This window comes from Pyrgilauda ruficollis, unplaced genomic scaffold, assembly GCF_017590135.1.
Source record: "Pyrgilauda ruficollis isolate IOZ18807 unplaced genomic scaffold, ASM1759013v1 scaffold25, whole genome shotgun sequence".
In the NCBI taxonomy this organism is placed as follows: Eukaryota; Metazoa; Chordata; class Aves; order Passeriformes; family Passeridae; genus Pyrgilauda; species Pyrgilauda ruficollis.
Genome location: NW_024523822.1, coordinates 8,982,933 through 9,000,650, shown reverse-complemented (window position 1 = coordinate 9,000,650; position 17,718 = coordinate 8,982,933).

Genomic DNA, 17,718 nt, shown 5'->3' with positions numbered 1-17,718 from the left:
GTACCTTAACATAGATGGTCCCCAGACTTAAAGCAAAAGGCATTAGAAACTTCTTTAAGAGCTGACCTTTTGGAATAGTTTTATTTATATGGAAAACCCTTGCTCACTACTGTTGGGCCTTTAAAGGAGAACTGAGCAGGAGCCTCCATATTGTCCAGAGGTCTCAGACACTACAGCTCAGCTTGTGGAAAAGCCCAGAGTGATGAAGCAATGATGCTCTTGTATTCCCCATCCTCAGGGAGGTGTGCATCCATGGTATTCAGACTAACTACAGCATTTGTGGATACTTGGTGTGAAACTGAAATAGTTACAGGGAAATTGAGACTGATTTTCAAAGTGTCATATCCCTGTCAAGTACTGAGGATCTTGGAAAGTAATGGAATTGTATTCAAATATTAATGTTATACTTACGTAGTCAACATGAGGGAAGCTTAAGTGGCTTTTTCTTGACTGAGCTGCGCCTGTAAGCACAGCGTAAGTATTTTCTGGGTTTACATAGTCTTTACTGTGGTGAAAAGTTACCAGGTTAATCTTCATACCTGGAGGAAACAGTTGAACCACCTCACTGAACATGAACTCAGCGGCCTTACCCGTTTGCACATGGAATTGGCTTTAGCAAGTTACAGATCTTACTTTTACAAATTAGGTATTCCTGGTTTTTTTTTAAATTACATCACTGCATTTGGATCATGATGTTCCATTTCCAGAAGCATCTGAGCCCTTTATTCTGGTATTTAAGGATCAAGATGGGTAGAAAAGGTGGTTAGGATAATTTTACACCTTTATAAAAGTAGTTAGGGACATAGTCACCATTCCAAGAATTGGAAGGTGATAATCTGTTACAGTACATAATAAAAATTAGAATCCGATTAAGAAGAGGAGAAAGGGAAGTGTATGGAGGGCAGAGGTTAACAAGGCTTTCTGAGGAGAGCTTGGTGCATCTCTCAGTCACCAGGGAAAAAGTAACAATGACTTCTTTAATACATGAAAGCACTTGTCAAAAGGAAAAAGCAGTAATCAAATACATTTACAAAACAAAGGGCTACATTCCAGTCTGGAAGCAAGGGAAAAGTTGACAGACCATGACTAAAAAAATTCCAGTGGGGATGTCTGATCCACTTTTAGAAAGGAGCACAGCTCTGTAGCATATGTGAGTTCTGTCTCAGAGATGCTTTAATGAAGACGTTGCCTGCTTCCCTTACTGAAAGGATGTGGCTTTCAGCTTGCATGGTAAACACTTAAACTGGATGCAACAATGTGCCTAGAAAAATGCTTTTTTTTTTTAGCCTTTATCCAACTGTAAGAAAGTTTTGAGTAATAGGGTTCTGTGAAGCAATTCCATGTGCCTGGAGAAATCAAGGTATTCATGAAAATGAAGAAGCACATATAATCATGCCAGTGGAATACAGCATAAGGAATATTTTAGTCTTGTGACTTCGAACACAAAATATGAAGGTATCTTTACATAGGTCACTGAATGATGCAGTGGGTTTTGTTTAAGAAAGCTTTCTCTGATCTCAGCAGTTATGCTGATCTTTTAAATACCACAGAAGGTTCACATGAAGTCTTCATTTCCCCCATTCTTCCACTCAAGTGATCTACAGTATGTGATGATGGAAAATGTCCTGTATTGGGTGATCAGCCTTCTCTTACTACAAACATGTTTTCATGTGTTTTCAGTCTTTGTTCTGACTGTGAAGCCCCTGAAGTGTGGCAGTGCTGCCTCCTGCTTTGCTGAGCAGAAAATGCTTCTGTGGGCCTGACATGCTGTGAGTGTTGAGTGCAGGACTGGCACCACACACTGCACACCCTCCTCTGGGCTCGCTCTGCACAGGGACAGACGAGGGCTGGGCAGCACAGCTTGAACCCATGAACCCAGGAGGGATTGGGGGTGTCTGCATGGAACCCCCCATTGCACGTGGGGCAGCCAAGGCTCTCTGGCAGCCCCACTGATGGGGAAACCTCCCAGGATGACAGCATGGCCATGCAGAAGCTTTAAAGGTGCAAGTTCAGTGCGCTGCAGAAACAGCCCTGACAGCCCAGGCAGCACTTGTGGGAAGGCAGGTGACTCAGCTGGCTGCACCTTCTGCTGAGGCAGCTGTGCGCAGGCAGCACTGGGGGTGGGACTCCTCATTGCCACTAAATCACAGCTCAGCCAGGTCCTGGCAGGAAGGAAGGACAGACAGCCCTTGGAGCAAGAAAATTTATTGAAAGTCAAGATGTAACCACTTTTCCCAAGACTCTTGGGATTTTTTTTTAATGGTAAGTAGTTTTATTTTCTTCCAAAGTACAGTTAAAATTTGTTGAAAGAAGGGAATTTCAGCCTTTCTGAAAATGATTACTCAAAATACTCTTTAACCAGGGGAATGTGTTTGCTACTGGTATGGTTTTAAGGTGCCTCAAAACTCAGGTGAGGAGAACTGTTGTAAACAATCACGGTTACCTTTACAACACTGTATTCAGACACTTTGCATTAATTCCATGGATTTCACAGAAAATAATGTTTTGCCTACCCAACCCTTTGAAAACCTGGCATTGCCTGTTAGATGTAGCAGTAGGAGCTGCTAGTTGGGATGAGTGAGACCCAAGCATGCTTTTCAACTCTTGGGGTTATGAATTCTGCAGTAAAGGTTGTTTATTTGCTTACTCTTCTGTAACAAAATCATTTGTCCTAAGGATTGTTCTCCTTTTTTTTTTTTTTTTTTTTTTTTTGTCCTCTTGTAGCTGGATTTGAAATAGCAACAACAACAAACCTTTTTTTAAACCTACCAAGTGCAAAGTGCCATAACAACTACTTAATCTTTGAAAAATACATAACTATTCATGATAAGACACAACTTCAATATGAATACAGATAATTAAGCTCAATTCAATGTTCTTTACATTGTGCTCTGCTGTCTCCAAACTCTGCTTTTGAGAGATGAGTGACAAAAAGGTGTTCTGAAGACTTTCTGTCCTGTGTAATTCAGTTTCCAGCTGAAAGCAGGAAAGCTGAGGCAGCTCTCCTGATTTAGTCTCAGAGTTGGTGTGATTTTCCTGGAGTCAGCACTTCACATTATCACCAGTTCTTGGGAGTTGAGAGTCAAATTACCTTCTCTCCTCAGTGAGGCTGAGGTGTAGCTTCAGTGGATGCAAAGCACTTCTATCTTTAACTGTATGCTTGAAACAACAAATTTATATTCTTACATAAATCTAGACTATTAAATATTGGTGAGCAGGGACACAAGGGGCATGGGCCATCCCATCAGCACTGGCTGGAGTGGGAGGACTCCTGGATCCTGGAGTGAGGCTCTAACTGGGCATCCCTTATCTCCACTGTTTAGGTGAGGGATGCACCTCTGGTTTTCCAGTGGGCTAACAGTTATTAGCAGTGAAATAAAGAGTAGAGCCAAGTCAATCATGCCACATGCCAAATTGCTTTTTTAGAACTAGGAAGAAAATGACACCTTCAGATTCTGGTCCCAAGCAAAATACAGCAACAGTTATGGATGGAAAGTAGAAGTTCCTAAAGGCTTTGGGGGTTCACTCTGCCAGCCCCATGCAGTTTTGCTTGGCCTCTCAGGAACCCACATTTCTGGAACACCCAAGGTTCCTGTAGCAAACAAGGCAGTTTTAGATATCTTTGAAGAACTTTCTGGTAGAGTTGTTCTGCAGACTTTTTTTTTTTTTTTTTTTTTTTTTTTTGAGAAAAATAATTTTTTCCAGAAACATTTTAAGGTCACTGCTCAGATGGTTGTTTTGCCCTCGTGGCAAGGCCTCCAGATGTTACCAGACTGTGGTGGCTGAAGGTAGCCTTGAAGGAGGCTGAAACAGGTTCCCCCTAACTCAGCTACCTGATACAAATCTGGAATGCTATAATTCATTGCAGACCCATGACTTTGTGTAGCTCCTGACTGGGAGGAAGAGGGTAAAAAGAAAAGGTTTCAAGGACAGAACTTCAAATATCTCATGCCCTGGATTACATGTCTGAGGCTTGTCTTGAAGAGGGATTGAAAAATAGTATTTTCAATCACAGACTACCTTCTGTTTGTCTTGTTCTTTCTTAGGGTTGAGTGTGTTTTATGGTGGTTTCTTTCTTCCTACAGATGTGCTTCTCTGAAGCAACTTGGCAAATTATTTCTGTTGACCAGACATTTCTTCTTGCCTGGCAGGAAACATCAGTTTGAGGGGAGAAATTACTTCTTTACTGTTTGTTTGCTTTATGGTCTTTCTTCTCCTTGCTTTTAATCCTGGTCCCTTGTATAAACTGTACTGTAGTGCTTTAAAGTTGGAGCATTTCATCAGGAATCAACATATTTTGGTGAGTAAAGTGGTATCTGTACTGAAGCATCCACTGGTGGTGCCATTAGCTGTAGATGAGTGTGCCAGGCACATAAAATGTGAATATCATCCACCTGAGCTGCCATCCCAGCAGGCCATCCCAGACAGGCTGGTGTGGACCCCAAGTGACCTGTAGGACAGACACATCAGCTTGCCAGTGTGTAAATTTGCAAAGCGAAGTCCCTACTGCTGAATTTTTTAGGTTCCTTAAAAAGGAAAGAATTGCATAAGTCAAGGTAGAATATATCCTTATTCTTATATTAACGTCCAATTTAATTCCATTAGGGGGGGTTTTTTTGGGTGTTTTTTTTTTTTTTTTTTTTTAATATCTGAATTTGATTGTTTTATTTCTTTATGTTTCAAAAGTAACACTTGGAAATGTTTTCCTCTGATGCTTTCTGCTGCTGTGTAGCCACAGAAGGAAGTGAGAGGAAGACTGATCCCCAACCTTGTGCTACAGAGCCAAGCGCTTGCCCAATGCACTGAGAGTTTTTAAGAGGCTCGTTGCAGCTTAACCTTCTGGGACAGGGTATTTAAGCTGTTTTGCTGCTAATGCTAAGCCATTTAGCATCAGCACGTCTAATTCCACTCCTACTGCCAAACAAACTGGAGAACCCTTCTAGGTCAGTGAGGTTGTCTCTGGATTGCCAGCAAGTGGCATTTCATGAATGAGATTTTTCTGGCCCAGGGATGTTCCTGGGGTGGCCAAAGGGGATTCCAGTAAGCTTTGTAAAGGAAACACTGAACTTGAGCGCAGCATCTTTGTGTGGTTTCAGACCTGGCCATTTTTCTTTATGCGGCTTCACATTCCGTTCCAGGTAGAGGAAGGTTAACTCCTCAGTGCTTGCGGCTGAGCTCTCACCCAAGAGAAGTCAGGCATTGCAGTGTGGCTCCAGACCATTCACCTCCAGGGGCTCACCATGCCTGGTGTGGAGGAGCAGTGACCATGGAGGGGTGACAGGCTCTTGCACTAGAGCAGAAAATTACTGAAGCAAGGTGCCTGCCCTGTAACAGGGAAACAGAAGTGCAGGAGGGTCTAAGGCAGCAAACATCAGCAATGAGCAAGTTCCTTCTCCAAAATGAAGCAGGTCCAGCATAGCTTGACTTGCCAAGGAAAGAGGATGAATTTTACTTCCTGCTGACCATCAGTAGTATGAAAGAATTCTAACATTTACATAGCAAATTTTGTAGACTATCCATCTTTACTCAGTCTATTTTTGTAGTGCTTGAAATTCATTGTGTGCTGTAGCCCCAGCAAAACAGCAGGTTGCACAGCTGGGCTATAGAAACAGTTTATAAGTTGTGGGAAGTAAGTCTGTGGTGTTAAGTATTCTGAAAGATAAATAGTTATTTTCCAAAGAATGCAAACAGGCACTTTGGTGAGGTGAGCAAAGAAAATGCTGATGGCAAGACTAAAACAAAAGGAAGTAAGAAGACGTGCTGAGAGAGATAGGGAAGTGAGGCAGCAAAAATTCAACCTCAAAGCACATAAGAGATTACACAACCCAACTTCCAAGCCAGCCCTCAGAGCTGGGACCATTCGAGTAGCACATGCAGTGGGACTTTCATGTTGTAGGACTGGCAGGTGTTTCACAAGCTGCTCACACATAGACTTGACACATGAGAATTTTTAGACAGAAAGCAACCTAGAAAAATGATCTAGACTTAAAGCAAAATGAGATCAGGTTGATTAAATGTGACCTTCAAAAGCACGGTTAGATTTCTGCCTTTTTTTCCCCACCTTTTTCTAAATTAAAAATTTACCTGTTAATCATATATCAGACCTATGTTACTGGCAAAACTGATGAGATGTTGATGAAAATCTGGTTTTGGTTGTACTGCTATCCACAGTAGAAATTCAGGTCACAATTAAGGTCCTAGAGGAACCAGTAAAATGACATCATCATTGGAGTGAAGATTCCCAGTGTTGCACACATAAGAGTTTTAAAGGAGTGCCTAATTGATTTTGAGTTTTCTTAGCTAAAAAACCTGCCAGTGCCTGGTGGGTGCTGGGGCATGTCATCACAGACTCAACAGTTTCTCCTTTTCCGTAACTGCAGGAGCACAAAATTATTATCCTGAGGGGTTGGTCAGCTAGGGGAGTTCTGCTTCAGCGAGTGTTTCAGTGGTACAATGCATATCAGGAACAGTTCTTCCCTACTCTGGAACCTGCTGTATACACAAGGCCCAAGGTTTTGAATAAGCTTGCAAAGGAAAATTAAAATTGGGCTTGACATTCCCAATTGCAGCCTGCCCAAGCCAAGGACAATCTCCAGCCATCATGTGGAGCTACCTGCCTGCTGCCCACCCAGCTGCCTTCCCTGGCTCCTGCTGTCAGGAGCAGCTGCCCTGGCAGACAAACTGCCTAAGGAAGCCCTGGGGCTTCTCAGCAGTGTTCAGCAGATTGGGAGAGAGGTGAGGGGTTAGGAAAGCAGGTGGTGATGGATTTTTAAGAGGGGGAAGAAAACAGTTCTAATGGTTGGGGTGCAGTGGGCAGTGTTCCTACAGTGGGATAAGCATAACAATAGCAGGGGAAAAAACCTCCAAAGTCCCTTATTAAACACTTTTATAGTACCTCATGTTCTAAACCCCTGGAAATATAAATGATGGATCCAGGGTGCTTTCTAGTCAAACTGCACTTAATTAGGGAAACCCCTGGAAGTCAAATGAAAAGCCAAAATTGACACCTAGATGGCCATTTGGTGGTGACAGAAAATGTATATGGGAAGGGTGGCTTCCAGTCATCCCCCAGATGAAGTCAGATGAGTTCACAGCCTCCGAGACTGTGCCCCATACCTCTGAAGAGCAACACTGATTCATGAGTCACTTCTCCTTTATCCTATAACACCTTGGGATTGATAACAAAGGGAAGAGAAAAAGAACTTGCTGGGCTGGTTTTAGCCTAGTAGTTGACTTTAAAAGGAACTTTACTGTAAAAACTTTAGACTAAAAAAGATCTGAATTTTCTGTCTCTGGAATTCAATATTTTTCTTCTTTTCTCTTTCATCAAATGGATGAAAGGTGGCAAATTACTGAATTGCCTGTTCACTGGTAATTCTGTATATATGGTATTTTGTTGCAAAAGGATGAGGAATCTTCTTCCCCAAAGAAGTTCAAGAGCTCATTCTCTTGGTTCTTCTCCTGAAGTAGTTGTGCTGCTTCTCACCTGGAGCAATGTGTGTGCTGAGCACCCGCTGCTGACCACAGGAGAGCCCCACGGCTGCACCCCCAGCTGTGCCTCACTTCCCTGAAACACGGAGCAAATTCCAGCAAAGCCATGAAGTTCCCCCCCAGCAGGAGGCACGGTGGATGCCTGAGGCAGTTGTGCAGCTTAGCCAGTTAGTGCATTGTGGTCATTAATGGCTGGGACATGAACATCACAGTGTGAATGGCAAGTCAGCCAGGGAGGGGAGAGCCAGTCCTGAGCCGTCAGGAAAGCAGAAGGGCAGGGCCATCACTGTCAGCACTGATGCAGTATTCCAGACTGGTCCCCCAGGAATTCAGTTCCTCCTCCACTGGGGATCCAGACAAAGCCCAAGGAGCTGGATGGATTTCCTGCAGGCCTCCCGTGCTGACTGCAGGGGACACAGCTCACCCACGGAAGGCCAGCTCTGTGCTGCAGTCACACCCAGTCACTGCTGCTCTCTGTTTTCTGGGATGATAATAGGAAATTACATTTTCTTGGAATCATAATGAGGAAGCCTAAACTCTTCTCTGCCCTTAAAACCTGTCCTTAAAGGTCACACTGAGACATTGGCAGAGAAATTCAATGTGGCTGCCTTGCTCCTGCTCCTATTCCCTGGCTGAAGAATGGAATTCTGTCTGCAGGGCTGCAAAGTTTGACTTAAGCTCATGTAAGAGATCTTTTTAATTGAAATGTTCAATTACAGCATTTATTATTCAAACAAGGAACTTCAAGATGCAACTAAAACTTTTACAAAAGCACAGATACCTTTGAGGGTGTGTAAGCTGAATTTGGAACAGACTCCATGTCACATGTGGAGCACAAGCTACATCACACTCTCCCTAACAAGGTTCCTGGAATAAATTAAAGAATCAGTTAAGAATCCTTCATGATGAAATGAAATGTCCAGGAGATGAGCCAGATGACCTTCTCTTGATTCAAGAAATGTCTATTACACTCTGATGATACATTTTATTTTTACTTGCAAGTCCTGCAGAATTGACTCTGATACTGGTTTTCTTTGTGACAAGATCCTCTTTAATTATGTCTTTTCTTCTTTTCTATCATGTGGCATGTGCTAAGGCTTCCAGTTGTGTCATAGACTGAAACCCCTTCTTATAAGACCATATGCATCTGACAATAAAACACAAAAACCACCAAAATAACAAATCAAGAAGTTATCAGACTCCCTAATGCAATTTATGGTGTGTTACAGCAAGAAATAAAATCTACACTTCAAAAAAAAGAAAATGTTGCTTATGTTGTTGATAAAAAACCAAGTATTTTTGTAGTTACTTAAGAGCTACTGTTGAAAGGATTTGACACCCACCTTCAGCTGCCTCTCTGAGGAGAGCCTGGGGATGCTGTGCATAAGTCTGACTATTTTGTGGCTGAGGAAGAAGCACTGAGAAAAGGGTGTGTTGTTTCTCAGAATTCTCAGAAGATGCAGAATTATCTGAGAGAAGAGGAAAACCTCTCAAGAAATGTTTCTGCTGTTGATAATGGTAGCAAATGATGTGCTGGGCTCTACAGGGCATAGCAAACACATACCCTGGGGGTTTGTGCTCTCAGCTGTTGTTCAGTGCATCTGCAGAATTCCTCCAGAGGCTGAACACAGTGCTGAGGTTCATTTCTCTGTCCATTATTGCCTGGCAGCTCCATCTGCTGTGTAACCTCAGTGGAGAAATGTCCAGAGACTTAAGTACTAAAGCCTTGGTGCCTGTAAATGAGCACTGTTGGCAGTTCAAACTGCAATTTCATTTTCTGTATTCAATAAAGAATTCTAGCTCTTCTGGTAGAGCAGCAATATGTTTTCTGTCCAGAACACCCAAAATCTTTCTTTTTGCCTTGCTTATAGGACAGCATCATTATCTGTCTCGTGGCAGCACGTGGCTGGTGTGGCAGGTCATGGGCTAGAAAGATGTCAGGCTCCACATCCAGCCTAATGGAGCAGTTTTGAGCTCAAAGACCCCTGGACAGTATTCCTCAGCATCGAACCATAGAAGAGGCCATGGTGCTGAACTGTAAAGCATCTAACCTTTGGGCTTGGTACTGCAGATGGAGAGGGCAGAGCAGCAGCGTCCCCTCCACCTGTCTCCAGGAGCAAGCTTCAACCTGCAGGGTCATGGTAATCCCTGTGGCCCTCTCTAAAGCCACCAGAAAAGAATGGATCCCTCTACATGGGGCTGTATGTAACAGGCACAGGCATCTCCTGGAGATGCCCTTCCCTCTCCAGGGGAGATGGAGTGATGGGCAAGTGGAGCCATGTTTTTGATGGCTGAAGTCAGAGGAGCTGCCCCGCTGCATCTTGCTCGTGCCTGCTCCGTTTTGTGTGTGCAGCCTTGCCCACTGGCCTTGCCCCCTGGTGCCAGGCTCGCCGTGATTCAGGTCCCGGTGCTGGGAGCAGCTGGGCAGTGCTCCGGAGCTGGTGTGCGCGAGGCGCTCCCGAAGGGCACCCTCTGCGGGGCTGGAGACAGCCATCCGAGGAGCAGCGAGATTCTTAACGCTGTTGTTTCTATAACAAATTCCCTCGCTTCCAAGCAGTAGGAAAGCAACTCCTGCAAAATGCTTCAGGTTTCTTTCACTTCTGTGCTTCTGTGGCTGAAGCAGGAGGGCAGCGGAGCCACCCCTTGACAGGGTTGGTGCCTGCAGTGACCCTTGTGCCTACAGACACCCCAGGGCCTCAAGAAGCTGTTTCTTGCCAAAATCACAATCTCTAGATAAACAGAGGAGCTGTGCAGACAATAAACCTTTGATTCAACCTGTCATACATGCAAATCCAAATGCTGCTGAGAGTAAGTATACAAGCAGAAAAAGCATTCAGAAGCCTGCAAATGGGACCTGGACACATTTTTCTCATTAATTCAAAGCTGTCTGCAGCATGTTGGTGCTACCTGCATGGAGTGGTGCTTGCCAGGACACTGACCCCTCCTCTCCCCTGCAAAATGAAGGAAAGGAGCCCTGGCTGTTCCTGAAATCAGCACAGGCCCTGCTGTTGTCCTTCAGAGAAACTGTATTGGAAGCTCAACAGGGCAGAAAGCATGTGCTGCAAATGGAGAGCAAAAGCATCATGGCAAAAGTTGTAGTTGACATGGCAGGGTAAGATTTTCAGTCCTGCTGTTCCTTTCCCCGGAGGACTGCGCTATCCTCTGCATCTCTTTGTGTGGTTTCACAATCAGAAACTGATGCAGTTGAAATCCAAGCTGTATTTTCTATGGTGAGGTCCCTGATTGTGAGGGCATGAGGCAGAGCATCGGCACCAGGACTGAGGGACCCCCTTTGTGATCACAGCCCTGCATGCAGAGCCTGATCCTGCAAACTTGCATCAGCCACATGCAGTACTCGGCTGCTCCATCCCGTGGAGCAAAGCTGTAATTTGTGTGAGCATTTATGATCTAAGCCAGACTGATTCATCCATGAGCCACTCCTGTGTGAACCAGAGGTCACTCGCTGCTGGATCCTGTCCTGCACACACTCCACTTCTGTGTAAGATATAAATCAAGGCTAAAAATGTTTACAGTTTATTTCTATTCCTGAAAAGAAACTAGGTTAGGCAATAAAAAAGCACTTTGCTTCATCATTTTTTCCCAAAAGGAAAGAGGAAGGTGAACTTTCTGTTTATAAAAAATATATATTGAAGGATTTTCATAAGAGAGTTTATCTCATCCTCATGTTGTGTTGTTGCTTAATGAAAACAACATGCTGGTGAGATCTCTTAACATTTGCTGCAGGGTTATGATTTTGGGGGCATGCTGCAGTAACCAGCATGAGCTGGAGACAGAAGCCCTGGAAGGTTTGTAGGGAAGCAACCTCTATATTGTACATTCAGGTACATTCAGACCAAGTTTAGATAGTAAATGTTGAGCACAGCACCTCTTGGTGCATTTTCACGTGATTGTGTCTCCACGACACATAGCCAGGATCCTGGGTGATAAACTGAATTTTACAGTGTTTGCCATCTCCTACCAGCTCAGTTGCAGGAAAGGGGATGGGAAAGGGAGAGTGGGGGATTAATTTGACTTCCATTGCCCTTTGCAACACTTCACCCACCACACTGAGGTGGCCAGACTCCATCACCTCTTCCAGAAACAACACAGGATTGTTCCCACCTGCCCTCATCAAAAACCAAAACTCTGGCATTGCCTGCAAGTGAGGGGGTTGCTGCTTGTCGAGATGAACCATGGTAACTGAAAAGAAGGTAGTCTCTAGGGGTTCTTAATATTCCTAAATTCCTGAAGTACATGTGCAGTAAGATAAAAAAAGCCTAATTCATTTTGCATTTGAATTAGTCCTTTGGTGAAGAACTTTCATTTCACGATCAAGAAGACTGGCAACGGCTGCTGAATCAATGTCAGTATGGCAAAAATTTAGTGGCACCTCTCACCTGAGATCAAGACAGTCTGAGAAACTGCCTTTGAAAACACACAGCTGGAGGGAAAGGTACAATCCAGACATTGCTTTTCATGCTTTATAAACATGATGACACAGCAGCTTCAGCAGCTGATGTCAGGATTGCAGCTGCTTGGCCAATGCTGTGCTGAGCCGCTGACCCTGGGCAAGAGCCCCTGTCCTGAGCGGTGCCCGTGGGAGGCACGAGCAGGGGCCACTCTGCTGTCCGGCTGTTTGCATGGCAGAAGTGAATGTCCCAGCTCCTGCAGCCCCTCTGCTCCTCTCTCCAGCTGTCAGCCACCAGAGCCCCTGTGAGACACCGCTGGATGCGGAGGCCCTGGGAGCTGCCAAGAGCGTCCTGCAGCGGGAGAGCAGCAGTTGCCTTCCCAGGCTGAGGTTTGCTGAAATGGACACGCTTATGTTGGAGTTAAATCCCAGGCTTTGGGGTGTTAGCAATAATTTACACTGCTGAAAAGAGACCATGAGATCATCTGAAGCTGTCTTTTGTGAGAGTTTAAAACTACAGTGTCTGGGATGTGATGAATACTGCTCACAAAGACTCAGGCGACCACCCAGGAGTTAATATGATTAAGATCATTTATTCCTTTTGTAATTCTAAGAAAGCTTTCAGGTTCATCAAGTGAGTGGCTTCTGTTCCTTTTATCCTGAGATGGGTACACCTACTACAGCTCGCTGTGTGTCACTTTAACAAAACACATTTTCTTAGCCTTATTTACATGAAAAAAAATCCAGATTATTATAAACATTTCCATTCACATCAAAAGCATTTTTATTTTGCAAGCATTTCTTTGTTATTTCCTTTGCTACTGAATCACAGCTGCTGAGAGGGATGCTGGCATGTTGCTCAGCCTTCCCGCCCACCGCTGCTGAACCAGTGGGGTTTCCATTCCTGCACAGGGATGTCAGGTCTGCCACCAGTGGCCCAGGGACATGTGCATGCTCAGAATAACCCCTGCACCATCCAAGCTGAAAGCCTCAGCCCCAAGAGAGTCAGCAAGAGCTGCAGGATCCAATGTCCCAGAATTGTTCTGCCCAGGCTTTCCCATGCACGTGTGGATGACCACCCCTCCTGCCCCACCGCGAGCATTGACGACCAGAGGTGAGAGACAGACAACAAGGTCTCAGCAGGGAGCCAGGAGGAGAAGCAAGAGCCTGGAGCAGCCAGCCCTGCTGACCCGCAGCTCCTGTGTCCGCGGGGCACTGCAGGCCCTGGCAGACACAGCACTGAGCTGTACTGCTGGCACAGGGCCTGACGTCTGGAGAAACAGAGGAGACCAGGAACTCCTTTTCAAGGTGTCCAGGTCAGCTCTGGGAAGAACAGGGCAATGTGGCTGCTGGCATGAACACGCACTGCAGAGCTGAGCTGTTCCTGTGAGCCAGCACACGGCCATGGCACACGGGCACAGGTGCCACACAGCAGAGTGGCACCTGGCTTTGCAGGGTGATTCCACAGCTCACTGTGGGGTATCTTCTGGGCCCCTCTTTCTAATTCTGCTGATAGCATACTTGTTCTCAGTTGTCTCTCTGTGCAGACCCTGCAGTCAGTCACACGAGATGTTACATAAATCAGTTTCTAATTTCTTCAGAGACTGAAATACCAGGCGGCCCCCGGAATGGCTCAGCTAAAGAACCAGACCTGGCGGGGGTGAGAGGAGGGGACAAGAAACCCCCCGCAAGCCCAGCAGAGTGTGGGATGCAGGCAGCAATGGCTGCTAAGCTGAGAACAGGGTTTGCATCTGCCCAGCAGAAGGAAAACTTAACCCATCCAGCGTGTTTTCAGCACAGCTGTGAGCCTGCAAGCACCGGGCAGCCCGGGCGGTGCCCAGCTGCTCCCTGCACCAGTGCACCACTCTCCTCCCCCATGCCCAGTAAAGATTCTTTGGTTCTCACTGCAGTGACCACATAAACTTCTCAGTCCTTCAGGTCCAAGCAAGGTAAGCAGGCTGCAACCTGCCTGGGCAGAGGTGATGCCACCACCTGGGGAGGAGCAGCCCCAGGCACCAGTGCAAGCTGGGGTCAGATGGCTGAGAAGCACAGGGCTGGTCACAGCAGTCTTCTGCACTCCTTCATTCCTTCAGTCTTAAGTAATTTGTTTTATAAATGCATTGGTTTCTCAGCCCATGCCCTCAGCAGTTTGCTATTGCTGTGCACTGCAGTGCTAAGCCATGGCCTCTGGCAGGAGCCTGCTCCCAGCCAGCATGGGCTGTCAGCGTGGTGGGGCCTCGGGGCTGGGAGACCCAGCCTGTACCTGTGCAGGTGAAAGAAACCCCACTGGGGCACTGGGGATGCAGGATGGCGAGGGCTCTGCAGCCCAGAGAAGCTGAGCTAAAGTCTTTTGGATGGCAGTTCCTCACTGCTGGAGGTCATCCCCTCGTGCTTGGAGCCCCTGATGTCCTCATCCCTGCCAGGTTTGTGCATGGTCTCAGTAGTAGGATGGGGAAGTTTTGCCAGAGGTCCCATCCAACCCACACAGCCCTGTGACAGCCTGCCAAGGGCTCTCCTGCGTGTCTGCAGCATCAGAGACTGGCTAATAACTGAGTAATCATACAAGCTAATTACAGAGTTACTTTTGCCCACTACAATAATGTGCTACCTCATAATTAAAAATAAAGAGAATGGCAATCCTAATTATTAGGCTTTCATTAGGCCGACAGAGAGATATATGGCACTGCAAGGACTGTTCTTGTGACCTGCTCTCAGTCCCCACCCACTCCTGCCCATGACATTCCTGGGGAAGCCCAGAGCAATTTCTCCCACTGAAAGCAGAGGGTGAGTAATGCATCTCCATGCAGACCTCACCAAATGCCACATAGATTGGGGGATCAAGAGGAATCTGCCCTTGAGCATTCCTCAAACTTCAATGCCTGCTCATTGGCCACCTTAGCAGCTCACACACTGCAGTTTTAACATAACCATAAATTATACCATGTTTCATGTCTTCACATCCACATGGAAAATAATCACAGTGTGGTGTGTCTTTGTGCTTAAAGTACTGCAGCAAATACCCTGGGTTGTTCTTTCCAGCTTTCCTGAGCAGCCTTACCCCTGGTATGCTGGGGAAGGAAGAGCTGTGTGGGGCTGTCTCAGGCTGCCTCTGCCTAAGTGCCAGGTACTGGCAACTTCCCTGGAGGTAGGAGGGCTTACAAGCCTAGCAGTTTTAAGTCTTGCCTCCACTAATAATTAAGTGACAAAATATTGTGTTATGAAAAAGTTAGCAGTTCAGCACTGTTTGTAAGGCAGCACGGAAGAGATACCAGGTTATTCTCATTCAACAAATGCTGAACTCACATTAAGATGCCCCCACTGCAGCAAAGACACTTTCACAAGGTCTGTCTTTACCTTTCCCTTGCAAGATATGACTTTAGCCAAAGACTTGAAGGCTTCAGGTGTAAGCTGTGAGCTGAGGGAGTGCTGCTGCAGTCAGAGCTTGGGGTGTGAAGGACCCTCAGTCTGGGCAGACAGTGGATTTTCCCATATTCCTTGATGAGCCTCTTCAGGTGTGCATGCAGGTCCCATTCACCCAAGCAGGCAGCACTTCCCACCAGCAATGCCTTCAATTTCAACTGGACCAAACACAGCAGAGCTGAAGAGCTGAAGAGAAGTGTGTCCCAGCCCTGGGTCTGTAACAAAGTGAATCTGACACCACCTCAACAGACAGGGCCAGACCTGCAGAGGCAACTCTGCTTTTTGGGGGCTGGGCTGAGCCCCTGAGGTTAGAGCAGCCCCATGGTTTTGCACTGCAGCCAAGCAGCCCTGGGGTCTGTTTGCCACACGACACTGAAAACAGCCAAGCAAACCTGAAGCTGCTGCAGCACTGCCTTTGCCACTGTGCAGGCTGGAATGCTGAAAAAGAGGAAGCAAAGTGATGAAGTGTAAATGTCTGAGAACCAGGGAGAGCTGAGATAAGGTATGTTCCCAAGGCAGCCCTGTAAGCCAGCGCCCTGTGGGGTGACTGTGCTTCACTGACCCTGGCCCCCTGCACCTGGGCCCTATTCCTTCCTGCCCAAGGCCAACCCTGCCCAGCCCTGATGGTTTTGTGCTTGCTGTCTACTCAGAAGCAGCCAGGAACAGCTTACTCCATGTGTCTGAGGCCCTGACTGAGGGACACCCTGACCTGCACACTCTGTGCTCTGGTACTCAGAGCACATGGATATGTTACCTGAGCCAGCTTTCCTTTCCTTCCTTGTTAATCAGTGCTAATTGATTGATTTGTCCTCCCTCCCCTCACATTTGGAAGAAGAGAGGCAGCATTACTCTTGATGGAGCACACGTGTTTGCTTTCAGAAAGCCACCAGCATCCCTTTGAACATAGCCAGGTACGTTACCCAGCATATGAAAATCATCATGTAAGAGAGATGGAGAGTTGCCACGTGCCTGCCCATCACTCCAGCACCTCTGCTTGGAGCAGGACCAACAGCAAGGTGCCCACGTGCTGCTCAGGGTGTGATGCCCAAGTGCTGTCAGGAGCCCTGAGCCCTCTTCCCCTCGCGCCACACTGAGACTTCTCCCAGTGCATTTAGCACTTACCATCTGGACCAGCTTTTTCCATTGTCCTTCAGCTGGGGATGCAAGAGACTGGGAGCACAAAAATGGTATGGGGACTTGGTGTTTCTACCAGGGGCTGGAGGTAGCACTGGGGAGATGAGCAGGCATGCAGCTACCCCAGGGAACAGGGCAGGGCGGGCTGGAGGGGCTTGTGGAAGGAAGCAGTGGTTTTCATCAGCAGCAGGAGGGGAAATCCAGCAAGACAGCTGCTTCGTCAGTGCTGGAGCCTCCCAGGGGCCACATCTCGCTGGAAAAGGAGCTCATGTGCTGGAATAGTAAAAAATTGACTCTGGGGTTATACAGTCACTGGCCACAAGCCGGTGGTGGAGTTATGAGCATGAACACGGTGATTTCCCAGCACCCACAGCACAGTGTCTGGAGGACAGGCTGTCTTTGCTCCCACACACCTCCTTCCCTCTCATCCCCAGCAGTGTGATGGTACAGGGGACACGCACTCGGTGGCCTCTGAAGGGCAGCTGCAGCCAGCCAGGAGCCCTGTGCTGAGCTTTTCTCACCACAGGAGGGGAAATGCCAGCCTCTCCTTCGCCCCAGCCCAGCCCGGGCCCAGGGGTGCCCTGCAAGCTCTGCCAGCCTGCAGAGACAGGGGCTGTGCTCTGGGGACATGCCTTGGGGACATGCCTGGGGAACATGTCTCAGGGGAGGGACCATGGGCTGGTGGGAGCAGGCTGAGGTTTTTGATTCAGTTATTCCTAAACAACTGGGAGCAATCTTGGACATTCCTTCAGGGCACCGCATGGTTTAGAGGAGAAGCTGTCCTCAAGAGTAATAATTTTGCACATTTTAACACAGAAAGAAGAGCAGCCCCCCACCCTGTGCCACAAGAAAGAGGGTGGCAGGAGACCCAAGAGATGGCAGGAGACCCAAGAGATGTAAGCTTCCCCTGGGCAGAGGGGCAGTGCTGCCAGGAAAATGAAGTGAGTTTAAAAGCCTGGTGTCATTTTCCTTTCTCCATGAAGGCTGCAGAACATGGCCATTTGGAGATCAGCAAAAGGACATCAGCATTTAAAGGCAACCTTTCCTGTTCTGCTTTTACCTTCTTTCTAAAACCTCTAAAGGGTGTGAAGCAACAGGAAGGAAGCCAGAGGAGCAGTAAAGGCAGCGAGATCTGTGTGCCATTGATTCATTGCTCACAGAATGGGGATAACAATCTACTGTGAAAAAAGTGGAGGCTGAAGGAGAGCTCAAGAAAGGAGTAATCAGCTTTTTTAAAAAAATAAATAAGCCTCTCTGGATTGCTA